This window comes from Bubalus bubalis, chromosome X (assembly GCF_019923935.1).
Source record: "Bubalus bubalis isolate 160015118507 breed Murrah chromosome X, NDDB_SH_1, whole genome shotgun sequence".
NCBI classification, from domain to species: Eukaryota; Metazoa; Chordata; class Mammalia; order Artiodactyla; family Bovidae; genus Bubalus; species Bubalus bubalis.
The window spans coordinates 6,222,696-6,232,019 of record NC_059181.1 but is presented as its reverse complement, the minus strand read 5'-3'; the positions used below and the strand labels follow the sequence as shown (position 1 = coordinate 6,232,019).

The 9,324-nt window shown below is 45.7% G+C and overlaps 1 long non-coding RNA gene across 1 annotated transcript; it reads right to left on the bottom strand.

Moving 5' to 3' along the window:
* Positions 1 to 210: 210 nt before the first annotated feature.
* LOC123331904 lies at positions 211 to 4,839 on the bottom strand. Its single transcript, XR_006548712.2, has 4 exons — positions 3,893 to 4,839; positions 2,203 to 2,938; positions 1,540 to 1,661; positions 211 to 359 (listed from the first exon to the last, which is right to left on the bottom strand). It is a non-coding gene; the product is annotated as an uncharacterized LOC123331904 (long non-coding RNA).
* Between the last annotated feature and the right edge of the window lie 4,485 nt (positions 4,840 to 9,324).

Genomic DNA, 9,324 nt, shown 5'->3' with positions numbered 1-9,324 from the left:
GCTAGATGGCAGCTTCACGGAGTTAATGGGTCAGGAAGGGCAGGCTGATTATGGAAGAGAGAGGTTATTGACTGCCAGCAAATCAGGGGCAGCGAGGGGAAGGAACCTGTCCTGGGAGCAGGTTGCCTCCCCCGCTTGCTGGAGGTGGGAGGGTGCCCGTTGCCTGGAGACGGGAGTGAATGGCTCAGGTAACCAAAGCTGCTGTGTGAAGGGCCCCAGCTGGCAGGGGTGAGGTGTCTGCAGAGCTTGAGTGGCTCCATGCCGTGCACTGGGCTTCAGCTTGCTGTGTAGACTGTAGGAGCTGCGTAGTTGTGGGTACAGAGGACAAACCAGCTCTGCAGTGGACCACCACGGGCTGTCTGCTCAACCACAAAAAGAATAACTGATCTTGGAGATGCTCCTTTTCCACTGTGTCCCTATCTATTTGTTTTCTTTTTCTATGCACTCTCCTTTCTCTTCACCCCTTTCCACCACCCCCCTCCCTCCCTTCTTAAAAAAAATTTAAATACTTGTAAAATCATTTTTATAGGCAACTCTCATGTTCAGATGAAAAATCTGGCACAGTATTTATCTTGAGACATCACTGTGTTTTTCCTGGAGATGTAACATTTACTCCTCAAACTTTCCTTATCTTTATTCCCATATTTTGCTTAATTTCCTACTAAGGCTTCTTTTTTTCTGAGAGTGTAATCTTTACTCAAAAACTAGGTAAGGATAATACAAGAAAAGATACATAATTTATGTATCATTTCACTTATAATTTGCGACCCCATGGACTGTAGCCTATCAGGCTCCTCCGTCCATGGAATTTTCCAGGCAAGAGTGCTGGAGTGGATTGCCATTTCCCTCTCCAGGGGATCTTCCCGACCCAGGAATCGAACCCGGGTCTCCTGCATTGCAGGCAGACAGTTTACCGTCTGAGCCACCAGGGAAGCCCATAATATATAATACACTGTAATAATTGTATATAATACAATATAATACAAAAATATACTTTTTGTATACTTTTCATGTAGTTAATTTATGTAGCTAATAGTTTATTTTCAAAATAAAGTATTGATATAAAAGTATGGATATAAAAGTATATCTATACTTTGTATCTATACTTTTTGTGTAGATAAATAATATAAATAAATAAATCTAACAAATATAAATTGTAATAAATATTATTAATATATTATCAATAAATACAATTATAAATATAAATAATATAGATAATATAAATAAATTCTGCCTGATAATCCTATACATAAATATATATATAAAATGTTGAATTCATGTAGCTAATACTTTATTTTCAAAATAAAATATAAATATAAATATATGGATACAAAAAGTATAAGTATACTTTGTATCTATATATATATTTATGTATAGGATTATCAGGCAGAATTTATTCCAGGAGTGCAATGATATTTAACACGGGAACACTTTATCAGTGATGCATCCTGCATCATTACACTAAAGGGCAAAATCAAAGATTTTAAGTACATACAGAAAAAGAAAAATTGATACAGTTAAAACACTTCATCATAATACCTTTTTGGGACTTCCAGTGGCTGAGACTCCGAGCTCCCAATGCAGGGGCCCAGGTTTGATCCCTGGCCAGGGAAGTAGAACCCACATGCTACAGCTGAGAGTTCACAGGCTGCAACGGAGACCTGGTGTGGCAAAATAAATAAATACAATATCTTTTTATTTTGTAAAAAAAAATTTGTAAAATATTTTTAAAAATAAAGGAAACCTTTTATTAAACTAGGGACTGGAAGAAACTTCCTCAACCAAATAAAGATTATGGCCACACACCCTTCAAGTTTCAACACGCTCCCTTTTAGGAGATCTAGGTACCCATTCTCTCTATCGTTTGTAAGTCGTCTTCTTAAATGTAAAAGCTTGAAATACCCGCTACTGCCGGTCAGTATCATCCGGGCCGAGGAGGCTCTAAACTGCATATCTGGCTGGCACAGTTCAGTTCAGTTCAGTCGCTCAGTCGTGTCCGACTCTGCGACCCCGTGAACCACAGCACGCCAGGCCTCCCTGTCCATCACCAACTCCTGGAGTCTACCCAAACCCATGTCCATCGAGTCAGTGATGCCATCCAACCAGCTCATCCCCTTCTCCCGCCCTCAACCTTTCCCAGCATCAGGGTATTTCCAATGAGTCAGCTCTTCGCATCAGGTAAACAAAGCATTAGAGTTTCACCTTCAACATCAGTCCTTCCAATGAACACCCAGGACTGGTCTCCTGTAGGATGGACTGGCTGGATCTCCTTGCAGTCCAAGGGACTCTCAAGAGTCTTCTCCAACACCACAGCTCAAAAGCATCCACAGAAATACATGCAGCTGACCAGGGTGCTTTAAAGAATGGTGTTGATTTATTAGCGCTGGCTGTGGTCCGTGACTCACGTGACAGATAGGCAAGGTGAGGCTGAAAGCCACCTCGCTTCCTGGGGGCTTTGCAGGCGGTCTCGGTGCTGTGTTTGCCTTGCCACCTGTCAGTGAAAGCCTTGCTCAGTTTCTCTCCAGTCACTGGGAGACGGTGTGAGCTCTCCTGAAGACGGCACAGGACCAGGAAGCTGTGCTTCTCAACCGGGGAAGCCGGCCTCCCATCTGAGTCCAACATGTGCCGGAGCCAGACCGGTGTGAAAGGAAAATTTGCAGCAACACAGCTCTAGTGAGACAGCACTGAAGGATGAGCTTGCAATCGGGATCTCAGCTCTTCCCCATGGCTTATTTCATTCAACTCTAGGTGGTTTTGCAAGAGTGGGTGAGGGGGAGCTGGTTGGAAGGATGCCGTCTTGGGGGACTTCCCTGGTGGTCCAGTGGCTAAGACTCCACCCTCCAAATGCCTGGGGGCTGGGTTCCATCCTTGGTCAAAAAACTGAATCCAACATGCCACGACTTAAGAGTTCACACGCTGAGACTAAAGATCCTCCATGCTGCAACGAAAATCATGGCATGGTTGGAACACAGGTTGCAAAGAATTTTCAGACGCAAGAGTATTTCAGAAACCAGCGATGTATTAAGAGGAAGCAGCATAGCAAGTTCAGCTGGCCGACCTCCTGATGGATCAGGGAGAGGCAACCCCTTTGGTGGGGTAGAAGCCAGTTTTTGTAGCCTAGGACAAAGAAAATTGCTGCTGGAGGGTGACATTGGGTGATTGGTTAGGCTGCTATAGGGTGAGTAATAGGGTGAATGAAAGTGTCAGTCGTGTCTGACTCTGCAACCCCACAGACTGCAGCCCGCCTGGCTCCTCTGTCCATGGAATTCTCCAGGCAAGAATACTGGAGTGGGTTGCCATGCCCTTCTCCAGGGGATCTTCCCAACCTGGGGATCAAACCCAGGTGTCCTGCTTTGCAGGCAGATTCTTTTAGCTACTGAGCTACCTGGGAGGGTGGCTATTTCTACTTACAATGAGGTCAGGGAGCCACCTGGTTTAGATCAGGTAGGCAGTGAGGGGGCTCATAGCAAAAGTTGCTATGGGGTCAGTCATTTCCAAGATGACCTGGGTGCAGGGCTCTGCCTCTGTGGCCTTGGTACAAAACTCTAAATCTGTGACCTTAATGACGGGCTCCATGGATTGAAGGTCCTGCCCGCTGCAACTGAGACCTGGTGCAGCCAGATCAATCAAAATTAAAAAAAAAAAAGAAAGAAAGAAATATGGGGGACCTGTTTGGGACACTCTGGAAGTAGCTGGAGCCACCCTTGGTGTTCCAACCGATCCTCCTCCGGGGATTTGCTGATTATCATTGGCACTGAAGTTTGGGACTCTTGGCTCCACTGAGCTCTGCAGTCTTTGCAGATCCTGAGGTCGCATTCTTTCCGCCCACAATATGATCCCTACCTAGCTGGGCCCAAGGGGGTTGAGCAGGAAGGAGAAGGCAGATACTCACAGCAGCGGGGAGGGCACGTGACAGACAACTCAGGTTGCTACCCACGTGGTCATCAGTTCTCCAGCTCTTTGCCATCAGGGTAAAGGCTGACAGCTGGGTTTATAATTATTCCCGAGCAGCACCTTTTCTCCTCAAAGGGTCACAGCTTGGGAGATTCCACGGGGAAGAAGCTGGCTTTTCAATTTGACTACAAACTCCAGATTCTTCCTACTCACTCATCATCTGGCAGGCTCCTCACCCCTAGGAGGCCAATGTAATGAGAATTGGATGCTGAAGCAGGAGGCAGGGCTCTGGGGTTGTCTCACTGGCTTTCATTTCAGCAATGGCCTCAGGCAGGTTACTGCAGGGCCCTGTGAGTTCACTTCAGAATGACCCAGAGCTTTCCTGGCACAACGTGACTTCTTGTATCAGGCTGTTCCACAGTCTGGTGGATTTCGTGATTAGAAAGTAATTTCATTCCCTAAAGTATGCTAAAGACCAGGCTACACGGGCAGAACCTCCTTTCAGTGGCCGCCGCCTCCCAGCTGAGACTTAAGAAAACAAAAGAAACAATTTGGCGTGATAATATTAGCAAATACGTCTTCCATAAGCTCTGTCTTCACGCCTTTTGAATTGCATTATCTCCTCTCCGTATTGTTGACTCACTTGCATAAAGGATTTTGCTGTACAAAGTGGGGGAAAATTATTTCACACTTGCTTTGATCGGAAATCTGTGGAGGTAGTTAAACCATTCAGTGTATTCAAATGTGGTTAGCTCTGCTAAGGGAAGGGAGAGGCGATCAAATTATTAGCATAAATCAGGAGGCCTAAGTGCTGTCCTGAATATTTTCAGATGGATTTAGAAAGCCGTTTAAATGTAAGAAGGTCAAAGATGCTGGGAACCTAAAGCATGGGAGTTGTTCATTATTTTAGCAATATTCTCATGTGTCATCTGACATCTAGATTATGTAAAGCCAAAATTAGGTCACCATGACAACCATCTGTGCCATTAATTCATTATTATGAGTTAATTCGGATCAGGATCTTGGCTACATGATGAAATGTTTGGTCTTTGTTCTGCCTGAAGACCTTTTGGTGGTAATTCGAATTACTTCCAGGTTTTGGATTTGGGCAGCAGCTAATGTTGCCTTTATCCCCCCCTCCCATTAAAAGGCATAATCACTTGATTATAGACTTTGTAACGTCACATAATAGGTTTTGGCTTACAATTTTGGGGGACGGGGGAGGGTTGGTGCCAGTGGTATGTCCATGACCTAATTAAATAACTTGTTTTTCAAAACACCTTGAAACTTTGAGGATTTTATTCACTGAACTTGTTTTTCAAAACACCTTGAAACTTTGAGGATTTTATTTACTGATTATATCAAGTTATTGCCCAGGGATGTATATGGTGTCAGGGAAATTTGTGCAACTGAAAGAGTAGTTGGTAAACCACAGGTAAATTATGGCTGGAAGAGCAAAAAAAAAAAAAAAAGACCTAAAATTGATTAAAAAATATGTGGTTTCATCGGGTGGCAGTCACTTACAAATAACAACAATAGTTGGCCAAGGTGTAGTCATGAAATTAGTTTGATGTGGGAAGCTAATTATATCCTGTATCTTGGGACATACTAGCTGGCCTGCAGGGAGCTATGGTGGGCCCCCAGGAGTAAGCCTGGAGGAGCTTTCTGGGCAGGTTGTATGTGGAAGCCAGTAAAAACAATAAATAAATAAACATAATAAAAAAAACAACTCATGATTTAAAAAAACTCATGATAAATTATAAAGCTTTAATGCAGGTGTAAAAAGTTCTTGATAGTTTTCATCCGTTGCATCATTACTCTCTCAAATTATGTTGAGTGTGTGTGTGCATGCTAAGTCTGACTTCAGCTGTGTCCAACTCTTTTTCGACCCCATGGACCGTAGCCCACCAGGCTCCTCTGTCCCTGGGATTCTCCAGGCAAGAACACTGGAGTGGGTTGCCATGCCCTCCTGCAGGAGATCTTGCCCACCCAGGGATCGAACACTGCCTCTCTTAGGTCTCCTGCACTGGCAGGCGGGTTCTTTACCACTAGCGCCAACCTGGGGAATCCAGTGTTAAGTATACAGAAGAGTAGGTGAAGGACAAGGCTGAGTTTAGGAATTCAAGTATGGAGTTGGTGAAAACCTTGACGCACGTGTTTTGTTTTCAGGCAGAGAAAAAGGATCCATAAACCAGAAAGTGTTGATGAAATCAGTCCATCTATAAAGGGTGGGGGATAGGTAGGAAATAGATTCATGACTTTGTATCCCAGTGTGGAGAGACCACCAGAAAAGACGGACTAGTGGGAATTATTTTTCGGCTTTGAGCTCAGACAGACTTGTTAAATGCTGGCTCTAACTTTGTTATGGCAGCCCGGGGAAGCTGGTGTGTAAAAGAATGAAATGCTGAATCGCCGGCCAAGGAAGTGGTTTTGAATCCCAGCTGCGACAGCTGGAAAGCAGCGGTGTTTATACATGAGATGGAGAAAAGCGTCATGGAGGCAACCAAGCGCTTGGAAGAAATGGTGGAAAACTTCCAGATCATACAGAGGCCAGAGGAGTCCTTCTTCTGCTTTGTACTTTTGCGGTTGAGTGAAACCTTCAGAGTTCACGCAGAGAAAAACAAGGGGGCCTCCCCGCTGCAGTCCACGGGGTTGCAAAGAGTCGGACACGACCCAACTACTGAATAACAACGACAGCCCCTGTTCTGAAATCGCTGTAGCTGCTGCATTTACTGAGATCCCTGTGTCGTATGAACTGATGAACACGAACTGCAGAAGCAAAGGAAGTGGATGAATTGCTAATCTGTTACTTGGTTTAGCCAGAAACACGGAAATGCCTGAAGGCTGAACATACTGCACCCAGAGAAGCGAAATGTGGCGTATTTGACAACAGAAAGGAGCCAGTCTGGCTTAGACCAAGGGTTGGTTAACTTGTACCAGGAAGGGCCAGATAGCTAACATTTTGAGCTCTTTGAGGCGCACAGTCTGTTGCAAGGATTCCACTCGGCTAGTGTAGTGTGGAAAGCAGCCAGAGAAACGTCTAAGCAGATGAACACGCCTGCGTTCCTGTAAAGCTTGGTGCATGGACACTCAGATTTGAATTACATTTGACTTTCACGGGTCATGATGATGGCTCGGTGCTAAAGAACTCCGCTGCCAATGCAGGAGATAGAAGAGACACAGGTTCGATCCCGGGATCGGGAAGATCCCCTAGAGTAGGGCATGGCAACCTACTCCAGTACTCTTGCCCAGAGAATCCTATGGACAGAGCAGCTTGGCCGACTATAGTCCATAGGGTCACAAAGAGTCAGACATGACTGAGCGACTTCCACCCACCTCTCCTCTCCTCTTCCACCCAACCTCTCCTGCTCTGAGCCATCACCGTCTTTCTTCTGCAGCCCTCTGAACATTACTTTTATACATAGCAACTGTAGTTAGAGGTGATTTTTTTTTTTGTGGGAAATAAAAGGGATATAAAGAGGTCTGCAGATGAATAAGAATTATGAGAGACAGAGCAGCTGAAGCAGAACCAAGTGAAGTGAAGGTTGCTCAGTTGTGTCCAACTCTCTGCAACCCTGTGGACTATACAGTCCATGGGATATTCCAGGCCAGAATCCTGGAGTGGGTAGCCTTTCCCTTCTCCAGGGGATCTTCCCAACCCAGGGATCGAACCTGGGTCTCCTGCATTGCAGGCGGATTCTTTACCACTGAACCACTGCGGAAGCCCAGAGTCAAGCAATTTATCCTGGGGTCACTGGCAAGAGTACTGGAGTGGGTTGCCATACCCTCCTCCAGGGGAATTTTCCCGACCCAGGGATCGAACCCAGGTCTCCCGTGTTGCAGGCGGATTCTTTACCAAGCTGAGCCACCAGGGAAGCCGGAAGAAGGACCAGCTGGTCCGTTTATCAGTGACAGAAGACAGGAGGAGGAGAGAACCGTTTCTGAGTGAGACAATCAAACCTGTCTTGGTGGGTAAGAATTCGGTGAGAAAATTCTCCCTGGGCTTCCAGGCTGTGTGGCATCGCTTGACAGAGTCTTGCCTCTTGCAGGGGTCCGGCAGTTGAGGACGATGGAGAGGGAGGCAGCATAGAAGGTTCTTAGTTGACTTGGAGGCAGGGAGAGAAGCCAGCTTTGTGCAGATGCCTTTTGAAGGCTTGGAGAGGCATTTTGTTGAAAAGCAAAATAGCGTGACTTCACAGTGAGGGCCAGTCAACCTACCCCGGAGCGATAACGCGAATGCCTGGGGAGGGTTTTAAAGTTCAGGTTCTGATCCTGTAGTTCTGAGTGGGGCTGAGATCCTCCGCTTGTTTTATTTTGTCTTCTTTCTTTTATTTTCAGGCTTCCTTGGTGGCTTCGATGGTAAAGACTCTTGTCTGCAGTACTGGAGACTGGGTTTGATCCCCGGGTTGGGGAGATCCCCTGGACGAGGGCCTGGCAACCCACTCCAGTATTCTGGTCTTTTTTTTTTCCTCTTCTTTCTTTTTTAAAAATTGAAGTGTTGTTGACTTACAATAGAGTGCTACTTTCAGGTATAGTACACCGTGATTCAGTTATTTTCGAAGTCTATAATCCATTATAGGTTATTACAAGATATTCGGAATAATTCCTTGTGCTATACTGTGCTTTTTTTTTAAATTAAAAAGAGTAAAAAAAAAATTGAAGGATAGTGGATTTACAAATGTTGTAGAAGGGACACAGGGGCTTCTGTGGTGGTGCTAGTGGGAAAGAACCCACCTGACATAGCAGGAGATGGAAGAGACACGGGTTCAATCCCTGGGTCGGGAAGATCCTCTGGAGTTGGGTCTGGAAACCCACTTCAGTATTCTTGCCTGGAGAATCCCATGGACAGAGGAGCCTGTCCCCCTGGACAGGAATACAGTCCTAGGGAGTCGCAAAGCTTCAAAGATGACTGAAGACACAAAGCTTCAAAGATGACTTAGCACGCACACATAGAAGGGAGTGAATCTTTTTCTTTCTATGTATCAAGTGTGGGATTTTAATTCCTGGAGCAGGGATTGAACCTGGGCCCTTGGCACTGAAAACACAAAGCCCTAACTACTGGACCGCCAGTGAATTCCCCTCTGTGTCTGTAACTGCAAATCCTTGTTGTTTATCTACTGTAAGTGGTTTTGTGTGTGTGTGTGTGTGTAGTTTGTACCTGTTAATCCTGTGCCTGAACCTGCATTTCTAAGCAGCTGCTGCTGCTGCTAAGTCGCTTCAGTCGTGTCCGACTCTGTGTGACCCCGTAGACGGCAGCCCACCAGGCTCCCCCGTCCCTGGGATTCTCCAGGCAGGAACACTGGAGTGGGTTGCCATGTCCTTCTCCAATGCAGGAAAGTGAAAAGTGAAAGTGAAGTTGCTCAGTCGTGTTTAACTTTTCGAGACCCCATGGACTGCAGCCCACCAGGCTCCTCCGTCCATGGGATTTTC